Raw genomic sequence first — 16835 nt, 5'->3', positions numbered from 1 at the left:
TGCTGTCAGTAGGACTTTGTTCTGAGTAAAGGCGTGAGAACAGCTGTTTTGTTAGGAATCTATCCATTTGGTGCAGGGCTCGACTTGTCATTGGCTTTTTGAACTAGTTGCCTTCTGTCCAGATAATAACTGATGTTTGGGAAGATAACATTCTAATACCTTATTGGCATTTTACTCCCCGGTCCTATTAATGTCGCAAGAGGGAGACAGAAAGGCAACTCTGCCTTTCATATTGAATTCAGTTGAGCGGCAGCATTGGGAATCACTCCAGGTCTGTGATTTGCGGTGCTCATTGACAGAGCTACTGGACAATGAAAACACTATCCCAGGAGCACCAATGAGCTGGATTTAGCATAGTTACCTTAGATGCGTCAGGTTTATTGGATTATTGTTTACATTGTCCCAAATTGTATAAAGTTTCCAAAATCCTACAGGGCTATTTTGGCCTGATTTGACAGAGTTCCTAAAAGTGCATAGATTTGGGTAAAGTCATATGAAGGTACCAAGGCCATAAGGTTCGAAGTACTATAGGCTTTCATCAGACACCTGGGAGAAATGGTGCTGTGGATGGAAAGACCTTGAGACCCACATGGCTGTGTCCTCACTAGGGGAATGAAGTTTATTTTTAACCTCTGTTGAGTGAACCCACATTAGGATCCTAGTGAATAAAAGACTGTTGTATTTTTAATCCAGGTTGGCTGGTTGAAGTAAAACTTGGGGCTGGTCCACACTAACCCCCCACTTCGAACTAAGATACGCAACTTCAGCTACGTTATTCACGTAGCTGAAGTCGAACTATCTTAGTTCGAACTTACCGCGGGTCCACACGCGGCAGGCAGGCTCCCCCGTCGACTCCGCGTACTCCTCTCGCGGAGCAGGAGTACCGGCGTCGACAGCGAGCACTTCCGGGATCGATCCGGGATCGATTTATCGCGTCTAGACAAAACGCGATAAATCGATCCCAGAAGATCGATTGCTTACCGCCGGACCCGGTGGTAAGTATAGACGTACCCTTAGAGTGTGTGTGTGTGTGTGTGTGAGTGAGAGAGAGAGAGAGAGAGAGAAAAATTCAGGTTTGTCCTAGTGGAGACAAGGCCTATGTAGTTGTTAATAAGTAGCACTCTGCAGCTTCCAGGTGCTGTGCTGACACTTGCGAATTAACCCTGTGAGGTTGGTTCCAATTTTAAACTACTTAGCTCTTTATTTGGGATCTTCAGCCCTTAGAGAGAGGAAGTCCAAAGCTAGCTCCAACTCTCTCAACTGGGTTTATCTTTAAACTTTTTCCAAGTTTATCTTTACTTTGCAGATTGGGATGTCAACACAGAGAGAGTCTGATTTGGCAAGGCAACAGGGTGAGCTGTTGTCAGCCGCTGGATTAGAAATCTGCAGTTCCTGGCACCCAGGCCCATGCTCAGCCTGCAAGACTCCATTACTTCTCTGTCAGGGTGGGCAGCATGCAGATTTGCTTAGAGTTCATTTTCTTTTCCAAACTTCCTCAAGATGCTGGTGTGGAACCAGCCTCTGAAAGCCATAAAAAAGCAGGATTGGATTGGATTCCACCTAGGGCATGAGCAACGGAGGACCTCTTTAAAAAAAGGAATTGTGCAGTTGAGCCCTTAGCACTGCATTCTGCCCTCTGATGCACATGTATAGCAGTCAGTGGGATCTGTAGGCAGACTTTAACTGTGTACATCTGTCTCTTTGCCTGGCACAGGTTAACCTCACATGAAGAGAACCTTGCTGAACTCATACAGTGGGATGAGCTGTGGGTAGAATTCTGACTGGTGTATTATAGCAGGGCCTGTTGGTTCCAAGTCAGGCATAAAATGGGGCTTAATTCAGCCTGATGTAGCAGCTTGATATTCCAGAGCCATCAAGCTGACTTTGGTTCAGATGTATTGATGAACTCCCACCACCAACTGTGCATCATTGAGCAGGCCAATTATCAGAGCTAATGATTCACAGGTGCTTGTATTGTGGATCAATACCAGCTCCCAACAGCTGGGCTACTGTGAAGAGCAGCTCAACAGCAGCTTGATTTTTGCCTTCAAAGCATTCACTGTAAGAGAAGAAGGGGCTAGAGCTGCCTTTAGGGCAGAGATAGACACTGCAGCCCCAAGGGGGGTCTCCGTTTCCCTCTTCCCCGCCCCAGTCACCATGATTCAGCTGATCAACTAGCATTGGGGAGCCAAAACCAGAATAAAGTGGGCAAAAACTCTGACTGTTCATTTCATAGAGGTCCCCGCAGTGGCCATTCCTGGTTCTTTTCAGTGTGTCGTCAAATGCCATGGGATTCAGGGGATGATGCATTGGATAAGATTCTTGACAAACCTGCAGAATAAAGTCTAAGCTAACTGGTAATACTGTCATGGAGGTTTTTGAGGTCTCAAAAGCAGCAGCTAATCTCTGATCCATCTTCAGCTAGCATGGAGTTGGGAAATGCTCCCAAACACGGACTCCTGAATTGGTTGCCTTGCTGTCACCACACAGTTTATTATTGCAAGGCAGTAGGTGAGCTGAGCCCTCTGCTTAATATTCAATTATGTGATCGCTTTCCTGCCACTACCTCCTGCTCTTCTCTCCCTGGACCCTTGTTTGTTCCTACCATTGTCATAACCTAGACTGTGAGCTGTTTGGAGCAGGGACTGTATAGCTGCATAGTGCCTGATAGAGCAGGGCCTGTTCCTTGATAAGAGCCTGGCGAGACCATTGCAATACAAATAATTAACTGAAAACGGAGAGCTAGCAAATGAAATTGAGTTGGTGCAGTGCCTATGAACCTAGAAATAATACTTATTGAACTTTCAGTCGATGCAAAAACTTTGATTTTTTTTTTCTTTTCTTAAACCGGGTTAAGTGGTCTCTTCAGGAGTGATTTTTTTCCAACAGGCTCGTTTTAATCAGCTAATTCTTAGTGCTTTCATCATGCTCTGCACTTTCATCATGCTCTTTATTCAAAGATGTCCAAGCACTAGGCAGTTACAATGAAAAGCAGCTCCATGCTGAAAAGCCAGGGTATTACTACACCCAGTATTATATGCTCAGTGAGTGTAATTGGTCCCATTTGTTGACTTCAGTGACAAAAATATGTTCTTTCTAATTACTCCAATGAGCCCTGAAGAGCCAGAAAAGCTAGGGGAGAGGGAACTGGATTCCATTATGGTGCCTGGATCACCAATGGATTTGTTAACTAAGTTCTAATTGAAGGTAAATTCTGAGGCATTTACACTTGTATGAAATCCTGTGTGAAGACCTCGGCAGCAAGCTTGAAATCTCTTGTGTCTGAGCAGTGCTGACCTTCGGATATTTGCCTCCTCTTAGGTGTCCTATGTGGTATGACAGATGGACAGTATTTGGATGGAGTCCCCAGTGAGAAACATCACAATGACATTAAATGCCTCTGCCCATCTGGCAATCTGTGCCACAGTGACCTCTGCCAAGCTCCCAGCTTCTGTCACCCAAGTGAGGCTGGAGATAGCTAGGCAAGATCAGTACCATATGGCATCTGGAGGAGAGGTAGCAGTTGAATTGGAGATGAGAGTTGGGGCTCTGCGGAGCACAGTTAAATCTAATGCTATAGTCCCTGCTCCAATATAGCATTATTAAGAAATGTTTGCTTGCCTTTCCCACTATGGCTCCATCAATAAGATTGCTAGCTTGGACGTTTAGACCTGAAATCCGTGACCCATTTCGATGGTCCATGATACAAGAGATTCATGGGCAGCTTCCCCAGCTGGTGAATCAGGTCTCTGCACTGGAAGAAATTAGCTGGCAAGCCTGTGAAAATGAAACCTCAAGATGCATTTGTGTGTGGGGCCATTCCTGTGTCATTGTCCCTTCTCTGCATCATGATGGATAAACGCATTTATGGAAATAGCTGGATGTCATTAGGCTTGGAGCCAGCAGCGTTTGATTCTGGAATGAAGCATTCAGTAATGTTTAAATTCATGAAAATGAGCCCCACTGAAATAGGGGAATATCTGTCATCTTGGGTAAAATCTCTCGTTCCCCAGCCCTTGGCACTCCTATGACCTTAATTCATGCTGCCCACAGACATACAGTGCATCATCTTGCAGGGTCATGCTGCCTGCAGACACATGTCCCCTGCCCTGGCTTTCAGGCTGTGTTCATCCTTCCTACTACCTGTCCATGAATCTTAGTGCCAAGCTAGGGGGAATCAGGCTGAGTGTGGGGTCTGTGGTGAGAGGCAAGCCTGGAGAGACATCTAAGCAAGCCAAAGTCCGTTTTGTGTTCCCCACTGCACCCCATACAGATGGAATGCATGTGAAACTGCAATGCCTTCTTTCTTTGTGCAGTTCCTTCCCGCCCCCTGATCAGAACAAGCAGCTCCCGCTGGGCCTGGAGGAAGAGCTCAAGGGCAAGAAAAACGGTTACTCTGGAGGACCTAGATGATGATGGGTCTCCCTAGGTACGTGAATTGCAGCTATTAAAAGTTGGTGAGTGGCTGTAGTTATGAGAGAGGCATTTGCTTGCACTGGAGCAGCAGCACCACTTCCCCCTCATCAGATATCCTCGGGAGGTTTTGGGAGGAGTCCAGATGAGTATCTGATTTAAAATGGCTCCAGTAACTTCTGGGCCGAGAGAGATGAAGGGAAACGCCTTAAACTATATAAGGGGTGGAATTGGCAATCTGCAAAAAATTGAGAAAAAGGGTGGAAGGGGCTGTTGAAGGGCTTGAGCTTGATTGCAGACTCCTAGTGCAATGAGAGAGATCATGGTGTGAACAGGCCAAGCTGAAATGGGGAAACAAATATGCAAGGGAAGCAGCAAACGTTACAGTACAACACTGGCGCTAGGGCTGGGTCCCAGTGCAGCATGAGATGCTATTTCATCAATAAGCAGGTGGGAGAAAAGATGCTGTTTTATCACATTGCTTCCAGAGCAACTTGGAATCATCCTCGTTGGAGTAGTAAAGTTAGCTAATCAGAGGGGAGCTGTACCACCCTCCTCCCAGGAGTGGGGAATCTAGGATATGAAATAACCCAAGTACAGAGTGTGATGGGATTGGGAGGGTATGAGGCTACAAATCCTAAACTTTCAGCATTGGGCATGGTATTGTTAAGGATGATCTCCCTGTGGACAAGTGCTATGCAAATATCCCCCAGTTTTTGTCATATAACTTCTGTCTCCCCGATTCCATTCCTAACAGTTCTTGGGTACATCAGTCCTAGACTGCAAGGACTTGTATTAGTCCAGTCCTGTAGACTAGCTGTATGGTGCCCAGCAGCCTCTGAGAAGTCCTGATGGCCCTAAGTGTCTGATTTTTGAGGGGGCATCCAGGATTTAGTTACATGTATTAAAATAGTGTCCAAAATTGTAGACCCAAATCTCTGAGACTTTCTGATAAGAAATTAGCTGCCTTAGAGCACCTACCAGCCTGGGTTGGATTCTCCTGTGTGAGCTGGAGACAAAAAGGTCCCTTTCACAGCACTGAGCTCTCCATCCTACCTCCTCTTGTAATGAAGCAGCATGTTTCAGCAGGGAAAAGTGAGTGCAGAACTTCTCTACATTAGTTGCACCAGTGCAACTCTGAACTGCTGAGGATCGTGTGGTAACCGATGTTGGGGTTAGTGGATTCTGAAATTAGAAACACTGTCATAGCATTTGAGTGTGGTTTGCTTGCCTTGCTTCTTGTGCTTTACTTGGGAGGAAGAGATCAGAGGAAGAATAAGTAGAGACGTGTGCGGATACAAAATTTGTATCCACATCCAATCCATTATCAGCAAAAATGGCCTGCGGATATCTGCATCTGTAGCCACGGATTTGGTGGTTTTTGTTGCAAGCCCTTTGGAAATGTAACCAGTTAGTGAGTTAGCTGTGAGGGCTTAGGGGCTGCTCTCCATCTCAGCATTCATGATCATTCTTTGGCAACAGGAGAAAAAAGAGAAGCCGCAGCCATCTAGATGTTGCTTGTGTTGGGAAGTTAGGGCAATAGGGAGATCTGGAACTGACTTTTCCAGACATGGCCTTGAAGGGTCCTTGAGATTGTCATTTACCCAAAGCAGTGGGGATGTGAAATGTTCAGCTTGGAAAATTAGTTACCTCAAGTAACGACCTCCATCCGATGTGCAGCTTAATGGCCTGCCTAGCCATGGAGAAGGTGTGTTCTGTGTGTACCTTGTTCTCAAACCATTGACTGCATCAGTGCATTTCTAACAGGCTGGTTCCAATACACCATTTTCAATGCTGTGTCCTCAGTGCATTGCATGCTTTCCTCTCTTTCTAGAAGTGGGTGAGGCCTTGCTTATATTGACATGTCCTGCTGTCCTGGGAGACTCTCTGATTCATGTGAGCCAGCTGCATGAGCAACAGCTGACAGTGTCCTTGTGCACAGGAGGGATGGAACCCAGCTAGGTGAAGTGAGCCTCTGGAACCAGAGTACTGGAAATGTGTCCTGGAGCATTTAGAAATGAGAGAGACTCCAGAAACAGGAAAAGACCCCTGGTCCCTACATGCCCCTACTGTGACCCACCTTGTTGAACTTGTTCCCCTTCCTGCCGGGGGAATATGCCCAAATTTGCTTAACGTCATCAATATGCCATGAGCCAGAGGCCCCACTTACTGAAGACAGCAGCCCTTCCCCCTCACTTTTAGTACAAAGGAGGCCTGTGGAGACTGCAGAAGAATATGGAGCAGTATATGGTGGGAGGTGTAGTCCCCATAAGCCTCATCTCTGTAGCAAAGATGCAGACAGCCATGAGCCACGTGTGGTAGAACTTTGAGGGCTGTACTTTGTCTGCAGGACATGCTGTGACGGTTCTTGCTCATGGGGCCCCAGTTCGATGCATTTGTTCTTCAGTTCTGGCTCGGGTAGAACCCCCAGTTGCCCCCCTGAGGGATGAGCATATGCAGAGCATTACATTTGCAGGCCATTTGCCAGCCACGGTTCAGAGCACAGCACCTGTAATTCAGCTCTAACTGCAGGGCTCCTATTGGTTGTGGCTCAGTTTTTCCTCCATGCTGATTGTTTAGCTTCTCCCGTGAAGCCTGCTGTGTGTACCAGGCACCTATGTGATTCAGGGGCTGTCTGCAATGCTGTGAATAGCATTAAACATGCCAGTTTAAAGGGCCACGCTTCTTGGCTGGTGGATCAGAAAATTACCCAGCAGTGCCCTCTAGTGGCTCTGAGTGGCATCTTTCCAGTGATGATACTCCCGTGGAAAAAGAAGGAAAATTATTTGGCAGGATTGCTCTGAAATGCTCATAAACAGTCACACAAATTCCGATTAATAAACCCAACTCCAAGATACCCTCTTAGACCAAGGCAACATGTCAGATGTCTCTTGCTTCCTGTTAACTCTTTATTGAGGAGACTCTCCTCCTCCCCACCCCTTGCTAGCTGCGCCCCATTAGCCAATCAACATTCACACTATCCTGTCTCCCCATAGGGGCCCCTTAGAAGGATTTGCCTCCGGTGAAGCGGCTGTATGCAGTGGAAGCAGATCAGAGGGGTTTAGAGACCGCCTGGAGTACTTCAGTGAGGTTGCACATAGGCCAAGAGGCACCTGTGTAGTTAGGGGCTGGTTTCTGTAACTCCCCTTAGGGATAACTCAGCAGGAGAGTGGCTCCATCTCCTCTGCACTGTGCAGAGGTTGCAAGCTGCCCCACAGGATTGCAGCAGCATGTGCTCCACCAGGGCAGGTGCTGTACATTGAAGAGAGTTAAAAAGAGATGGATCCCTTGCTAAAGGTCATACACTCTCTGTTCTGAGTGAGTGAAGTATTTTATTGGGTTCTGCACATGGTACACATACTTGGTGGGGACCACTGGTGCCAGGAAGGCCAGGTTATCTCTAACTAGTGGGTAACTATCTCTGGTTCATTTGTGTTCTCTCTAGTCCATCCCCCACAACTCCCTTGGGCCAGTGCAGGATTGTTCCCTGATTTTTTTCTGGTGCTGTTTGATCAGACGAAGCCCTCTGGGTTTGTTGCATTTATATCATGAGGATGAAGTGAAACACTGGTGCTGGGGAAGAACCTGTGGGCTCCAAAGACTTATGTGACATGATTGCCACTGATGGATATATACTGAATATACCACCAGACCACCTTAAGGATCTAGCCAGAGATCGATCTGGGTGATGCTCCATCTTCACGGAGGCCAGGTCTCTTTGGGATTTGCCATGAGAAGAAGGATTTGATCAGAGGAAGTTTTTGCTTTGAGGTCTGATTTCCTGGTGCTTGTGGTCTTACTGTCACAGCATCAGCAGTGTCCCCAGCGTCTCCGTTAGTGCAGACTTTCACAGAAACAGCCTATTGTATTAACCAATTGACAAGAATAAACCATCCCTTGTGGTTATGCTCTCTTGAGTCCTGTAGCTGCTACAATCCAAGACAACGATAGTCTCTCACCACAAGATGGCATCTGATAGCTGTCCTTTTCCAGGCATTGGTGCAGCACTGGGAAGAGGTAGACTGCAAACCCACTGGCTATGTGTGCATCATGTACATTGCATCAAGCTTTGACCTTCAGCCACAGATGTATTCCAGGCAACTCTTACTACACAGGCTAATGCTAAAAAAAGCACTATATGGAACGGTCTTGCCCTGTTTATCCCTAAACACTAGAATGCTGTCTGAAATCAAACACCTTCTGTGCTCTGGGAAAGTTGGATGTGGATCTGAGCGCTCGCTCTCTCCAGCCCATCTCTCCATGGGCTCGCTGTGTTATGAGACTCCAATCCGCCTGCTCCCTCTGGCCCATTGATTCAGACCTCTGTGCCTTCATGTGGGAGTGACTGGTATCACACTCCAGGCGTTCTGAAATCACAGGATGTGTCAGGTCTAGGGAGGAGGCTGCATGGGTTTATACATGGATAGCACTAATCAGCAGTGATGGGAAATTAGAATGCCGAATATGCCTGGAGAGTGCACTGAGGCTTGGTCAGAGTGTCCAGAATCAGAGCTTGGTATGGTTTGCCAGGCTTTAGCAGTTGCTCTGAGCCTTCAGTTCTCAGGCAAAATTGTTGCTTGGCATCTGGAGAGTGAGGATTGCAGAAAGGGAGCCTAAGGCCTGGTCTACACTATGAGTTTAGGTCAACTTTAGCCGCGTTAAATCGAATTAAGCCTGGACACGTTCACACGACGAAGCCCTTTCTTTCGACTTAAAGGGCCCTTTAAACCGGTTTCTTTACTCCACCTCCGACGAGGGGATTAGCGATAAAATCGGCCTTAGGGGGTCGGAATTGGGGTAGTGTGGACGGAATTCGACGTTATTGGCCTCCGGGAGCTATCCCACAGTGCTTCATTGTGACCGCTCTGGACAGCACTCTCAACTCAGATGCACTGGCCAGGTAGACCGGAAAAGCCCCGCGAACGTTTGAATTTCATTTCCTGTTTGCTCAGCGTGGAGAGCACAGGTGACCACGCAGAGCTCATCAGCACAGGTAACCATGATGGAGTCCCAGGATCGCAAAAGAGCTCCAGCATGGACAGAACGGGAGGTACGGGATCTGCTCGCCATATGGGGAGACGAATCACTGTTGGCTGAACTCCGAAGCAGTAAACGAAATGTCAAAATATTAGAAAAGGTCTCCAAGGCCATGAAAGACAGAGGCCATAACAGGGACGCACAGCAGTGCCGCGTGAAAATTAAGGAGCTAAGGCAAGCCTACCACAAAGCCAGAGAAGCAAACGGAAGGTCCGGGGCAGAGCCGCAAACATGCCGCTTCTACGCGGAGCTGCATGCCATTCTAGGGGGTGCAGCCACCACTACCCCAACCGTGTGCTATGACTCCTTCACTGGAGAAACACACAGGGAAGCGGGTTCGGGGTACGAGGAAGATGAGGATGGAGAAAATGTAGATCGCTCACAGCCGCAAGGAAGCGGAGAAACTGGTTTCCTCAACAGCCAGGATATGTTTATCACCCTGGACCTGGAACCAGTAACCCCCGAATTCACCCAAGGCGTGCTCCCAGACCCTGAGGGCACACAGGGGACCTCTGGTGAGTGTACCTTTGTAAATATTACACATGGTTTAAAAGCAAGCGTGTTTAATGATTAATGATTAATTTGCCCTGGCAATCGCGGCCAGTACAGCTACTGGAAAAGTCTGTTAACGTGTATGGGGATGGAGCGGAAATCCTCCAGGGACATCTCCAGAAAACTCTCCTGGATGTACTCCCAAAGCCTTTGCAAAAGGTTTCTGGGGAGGGCTGCCTTATCCCGTCCGCCATGGTAGGACACTTTACCACGCCAGTCCAGTAGCACGTAGTCTGGAATCATTGCATAACAAAGCATGGCAGCGTATGGTCCCGGTGTTTGCTGGCATGCAGACAACATCCATTCCTTATCGCTCTTTGTTATCCTCAGGAGAGTGATATCATTCACGGTCACCTGGTTGAAATGGGGCAATTTTATTAAGGGGACATTCAGAGGTGCCCGTTCCTGCTCTGCTGAACAGAAATATTCCCCGCTGTTAGCCACGCGGTGGGGGGAGGGGTGAAGTGATCATCCCAGAGAATTGGGTGTGTGGGGGAGGGGAGTTAGTTGGGTTTGTGCTGCATGTTAACCCTGAAACCGCAGCCCCTCCTTTTACATTGCAAACCCATTTTAAATGGCCAGCCCAACGGGTGCTTGGTATGGGAAATGAGAGCACTACTGTTTGAAACCATTCCCACATGTTAAGAAGATTAAAAAAGCCAAAAGACTGTGTCTTACCATGGCTGCCTGCAAGCTGAAATCTGTGGCCTGGCACTGCGTGAGTGATCTCTCACACCAAACCGGCAGGCCCTCAATATAAGAGGAAAAATGCGACCTTGTAACGAAAGCACATGTGCTGTGTAATGTGAACAGCAAAATTTAACATGAAAGAGTGTATCCATTGTTCTCTAAAATGTGTCTTTTTTAACCACCTCTCCCTTCTCCTCCACCAGCTGCAAATGTTTCTCCTTCACAGAGGCTACTGAAGATTAGAAAGAGAAAACGTAGGACGCGTGATGACATGTTCCCAGAGCTACAGATGTCCTCCCACAATGACAGAGCATAGCAGAATGCGTGGAGGCAGTCAATGACTGATTACAGAAAAGCACAATATGAACGAGAGGAGAGGTGGCGTGCTGAATAGCGGGCTGAAAATGATAGGTGGCGTCAGCTTGCAGACAGAAGGCAAGAGTCGATGCTCCGGCTGCTGGAGCATCAAACTGATATGCTCCAGCATATGGTTGAGCTGCAGGAAAGGCAGCAGGAGCAGAGACCGCCGCTACAGCCCCTGTGTAACCAACAGCCCTCCTCCCCAAGTTCCATAGCCTCCTCACCCAGACGCCCAAGAACACGGTGGGGGGGCCTCCGGCCACCCAGTCACTCCACCCCAGATGATTGCCCTAGCATCAGAAGGCTGGCCTTCAATAAGAGTTAAAGTTTTAAACTGCAGTGTGTCCTTTTCCTTCCCTCCTCCCCCACCCATCCCGGGCTACCTTTGCAATTATCCCCCTAGTTGTGTGATGAATTAATAAAGAATGCATGAATGTGAAGTAACAATGACGTTATTGCCTCTGCAAGCGGTGCTTGAAGGGGGAAGGGGAGGGTGGGGTGGTTGGCTTACAGGGAAGTAGAGTGAACCGGGTGGGGGGGGGGCGGAGGGTTCATCAAGGAGAAACAAACAGAAGTTTCACACCGTAGCCTGGCCAGTCACAAAACTCGTTTTCAAAGCTTCTCTGATGCGCACCGCGCCATGCTGTGCTCCTCTAACCGCCCTGGTGTCTGGCTGCGCGTAATCAGCGGCCAGGCGATTTGCCTCAACCTCCCACCCCGCCATAAATGTCTCCCCCTTACTCTCACAGATATTGTGGAGCGCACAGCAAGCAGCAATAACAATGGGGATATTCTTTTCGCTAAGGTCTGAGCGAGTCAGTAAGCTGCGCCAGCGCGCTTTTAAACGTCCAAATGCACATTCCACCACCATTCGGCACTTGCTCAGCCTGTAGTTGAACAGGTCCTGACTCCTGTCCAGGCTGCCTGTGTACGGCTTCATGAGCCATGGCATTAAGGGGTAGGCTGGGTCCCCAAGGATCACGATAGGCATTTCAACATCCCCAACGGTTATTTTCTGGTCCGGGAAGAAAGTCCCTTCCTCCAGCTTTCGAAACAGACCAGAGTGCCTGAAGACACGAGCATCATGTACCTTTCCCTGCCATCCCACGTTGATGTTGGTGAAACGTCCCTTGTGAACCACCAGGGCTTGCAGCAGCATTGAAAAGTACCCCTTGCGGTTTATGTACTCGGTGGCTTGGTGCTCCGGTGACAAGATAGGGATATGGGTTCTGTCTGTCGCCCCACCACAGTTTGGGAATCCCATTGCAGCAAAGCCATCCACTATGGCCTGCACATTTCCCAGAGTCACTACCCTTGATATCACCAGGTCTTTCATTGCCCTGGCAACTTGGATCACAGCAGCCCCCACAGTAGATTTGCCCACTCCAAATTGATTCCCGAATGACCGGTAGCTGTCTGGCGTTGCAAGCTTCCACAGGGCTATCGCCACTCGCTTCTCAACTGTGAGGGCTGCTCTCATCCTGGTATTCTGGCGCTTCAGGGCAGGGGAAAGCAAGTCACAAAGTTCCATGAAGGTGCCCTTACGCATGCGAAAGTTTCGCAGCCACTGGGAATCGTCCCACATCTGCAGCACGATGCGGTCCCACCAGTCTGTGCTTGTTTCCCGGGCCCAGAATCGGCATTCCACGGCATGAACCTGCCCCAGTAACAACATGATTTCCACATTGCTGGGGCCTGTGCCTTGTGAGAGGTCTATGTCCATGTCAATTTCCTCATCACTCTCGTCGCCGCGCTGCAATCGCCTCCTCGGCTGGTCCTGGTTTTGCTTTGGCATGTTCTGGCTCTGCATATACTCCAGGACAATGCGCGTGCTGTTCATAGTACTCATAATTGCCGCGGTGATCTGAGCGGGCTCCATGATCCCAGTGCTAGCTATGTCGTCTGGTCTGAAAAAAGGCGCGAAACTAGTATCTGACGGACCAGGGGAGGGAGGGAGGGAGGGAGGGGCGAGTGACGACATGGCGTACAGGTACAGGGAATTAAAATCAACAAAGGTGGCTGTGCATCAGGGAGAAACACAAACAACTGTCACACAGAATGCCCCCCCCCCCCAAAGATTGAACTCAAAAGCCTGGGTTTAGCAGGCCGTTGATTTGATGGAGGGAGGGGGAAGCAAATGAATACAGAACAAATCTATTTTTTACATCTTAAGACGACGGTGCAGCATGACTGATAGCCCTCGGCATCTTCTGGGTGCTTGGCAGCAAATACTGGGCGCTTGGCAGTTAGTGTACTAAGACTGATAGCCACATTTTTCCTGTATGATGACGATGGCCTTCAGGCCTATTGCACGATCTGCTGCTCAGGGAAGACTCTGCTAATGTGCGATGATCCAACTTGTAATAGGAAAAGACTACGGTTACCAGTCGTAATACACCATCTACTGCCAAAAGGCAAAAGGCTGGTGCAATGCAGCCCTACGGCTGCCAGCCCCACGGCTGCCAGCACCCAGATCGCCGATGAAGGCTACCAGTCATGCTGCACCGTCTACGGCCAAAAGGCAGTTAGCTGCTGCTGCTGTGTAGCAATGCAGTCCCACGTCTGCCGGCACCCAGATGACATATGGTTACGGTGAGCTGAGCTGAGCGGGCTCCATGCTTGCCGTGGTATGTTGTCAGCACAGGTAACCCAGGTAAAAAGGCGCAAATCTATTGTCTGCCGTTGCTCTGACGGAGGGGGAGGGGCCTGACGACATGTACCCAGAACCCCCCGCGACACTGTTTTGCATCATTCGGGCATTGGGATCTCAACCCAGAATTCCAATGGGCGGCGGAGACTGCGGGAACTGTGGGATAGCTACCCATAGTGCAATGCTCCGGAAGTCGACGCTAGCCTCGGTACTGTGGACGCGGTCCGCCGACTAGAGCACTTAGAGCATTTTATGTGGGGACACACACAATCGGCTGTATACAACCGATTTCTATAAAACCGGCTTCTATTAATTCGACCTAATTTCGTAGTGTAGACATACCCTTAGATAGTGCCTGGTGCTGGCTGGTTGCAATGGACCGAGTCTGTTTCATAAGTTAAATCCAGGGGTATTGCAAAAAAAAGCCTGACTTTCTTTGTAACTCTCTGTCAGAACTATGTCTGGTTGGTTGGATTTGGTAGTGCAAAGGGGACATCTGGTGGCCAATTAGAAAAATGATGGTTCTGCATTCTTCAGGGATGTCCTGGGGACTGTTCACTCATCGTGTGCAACTCTACTAAGATATGATCCTGGAAAGCCCCAAACTTTCCACATATCAAACCTTATTTGAGCATCTTCAGTTTGCAAAACTGAGCTGGAGCTCTCTCCAGAAGGGGCTTTCCAGTGAGATTTCTGGCGCTGCTGCTGCTGCTACTGGTCAGGCTGGAAATTCTAAAACTCCAGCCGTCTTTGTAGTATTTTGGCATTTCCCTGCTATGGTTGGAAGCAGAAGGGCCTAGGGAGTTAAATTCCTCATGCTGGCTTTGAGTGGAAGCTCAAGGTGGTTCATTCTTTGTCAGAATTGGCTCATCTGCCCTAATTCCAAGTCCTTTTGCAACTGAGGGGATGTGATGAATTTCCCTTGCTGGTGCCTGACAAATCCAGAGGGGGAAGGATCTGGGTGCTAGGTGAACTTGGGGTCAAAGGGGTTTGAGATTCTCAGGGGGCAAAAATCAGAAACAAATCAAAGTTGTCTCCAAGGTGACTGCTCTCTTGTGGCCATATTGTTTATTTGGGGTGAATAGAATTTGTATTCAATCATGAGTCCTCCCTTGGGAGAGTGAGGCTCTCTCCTTTAATGCAGGTGTGGCTAGGAACTCCCAAATTCTAATCACAGCTCTGAGACCATATCCTTCTGTGCCTCAGTTTCCCCATCTGTAATAGGGTAATGCTGCACTACCTGTCAGGAGGTTATGGGGTTTGGTGTAGACTTGTACTGCTCTTTGAATGGCAAGTGCTGAGTATTACGATGGTCTGGGGTTGGGATGGTTCGGGTATTTGTTTGCTTGGTGAAAGTCTGTGAGTACAGCTCTTAGAGTTCTTTGGGGGAATTTGCTACATGGAGAATGAAAACAGAAAGAGGATACTTCGTACCACCCCCACCCCTCCATTTAATCCAAACTGCCCATTTTCCTGGCCTGCATCTCTGGCTCTGGGAGTTTCCTGCCTGCTGGGAATAGAGGCTTTGCTGTTATACTGGGTTTAAGTCTCCCATAATTAGTGTTACACAGAGGAAAGCAGCTGTGTCCTTGGCTCTAATTTTAATACTATGGTAAAGAGCAGATTATGCTGGAGCTGGGCTGCAGCAGCAATGTGGAGGTGGCACAAACCATGACCAGTTCAGGGAGGATTTTAGCAAGGATGACTAAGGACTTGGAGCTTACGCTTTAGATAACCGATCCTCCCAATTGTTTTCCTCCTATGGAAATGTAGCCGAGCCTAACAAATCAGTGCCTTAACTGACTTACATTAAGGTCCTTTAATTGGACTAAGCTGTTTAATTCCCCATCTGGGGTTTGTGTGCCCTGGGGACCCAGACAGAGATGGGCTGCTATTTGTGCTGGCAAAGACCAATACCATTTCTATCCAGAATGCTGAAAAATTAACTTCAGATATCCTCAAAGGCAGGTGCTGGATTAAGGCTTTTTGATTATTATAATGAAGGAAGCAGATGGCCTGACCTGTGCAAGCTTCATTAGCTTAGGCCCAATGTGACCCTAAACAAGCCCTCAGTCCCAGCAGGCCTATCGGATGCTGTGTCATCCTTTTCCCCAGTGGCCACTGATAGCAGGTTCACCTTTTGCAAGGCGTCAGTCCCCTCCTCCCTTGCTCCATGGCTCGAATAACAGTGCAGGCAGCGTGAAAGAAGAACAGGCGCATGTGGCTTGGCTCTATTTGCAGATGCTTTTGACTGTGGACTAGGTACCTACTTCTCTTTCCCGGGCGGTGCATTTACTGGTAGTTCATGGCTGGTGTCTGTCTGCACAAGGGCTACGCCCAATTTTCATAAAATGGAGTGGATTGCAGCAGCCCTTGTGCTTATTTAAGGGGGAAGGTGCCCTGAGACTCGGGTGATATACGATCTTAGTGCGAGCAGGACCTAGAGTCTCTGTGGACTGCACTTGCATATGAAAGATGAGTTCACCGTGTAGAACTGTAGCTGCACGTTAGCCCCTGTCTTGTGTATTAACTGATACAATGTTAAACACTCCATGTAGATCAGGACTGTTGTGTTTTAAAACCAGCGCCCACTGGTCATGGTTTACACTTGGGTTAATGCTGACCGGATGGCACTCTTTCAAACATGACAGTCCTTGACTACCATGAGAGTTGAGTCACATCTAACATCATGGTGCTCTAGCATGATATAAGTACCCAGTGTAGACCAAGGCCCAGTTCTATTCAGCATGTCCAGAAATGGGTGCTCCTCTTTCAGTCCAACAGAAGAACTTTGTAGAGAGAGATGAGCAGAGAATTTCTCTCCGTAATGAACAGTGAGCCCTTTCCCATTAACTCAACCTGGCCAGGGGATGGGGTGAGCACTAGGGGGAGCCTAAGGAATAAGGAAGTCACTCAGCAGGTGGCTATAGCTTAGGAGTGGGCAAACTTCAGCCCACGGGCTGGATCCAGCCCGTGAGCCGTTTTAAGCCAGCCCGCAAGCTCCCGCTGGGGAGCGGGGTCGGGGGCCACACCACGCGGCTCGGCCCCGCTCTGGCCGGGGCGCTAGGTTGGGGGCCGCACCATGCAGCTCGACTTCACTCCAGCTGGGACAACAGGATCAGGGCCGCACCAT

This window comes from Emys orbicularis, chromosome 18 (genome assembly GCF_028017835.1).
Source record: "Emys orbicularis isolate rEmyOrb1 chromosome 18, rEmyOrb1.hap1, whole genome shotgun sequence".
NCBI lineage: Eukaryota > Metazoa > Chordata > Testudines > Emydidae > Emys > Emys orbicularis.
The sequence above is the reverse complement of the archived record's forward strand: the minus strand, read 5'-3'. Positions refer to the sequence as shown.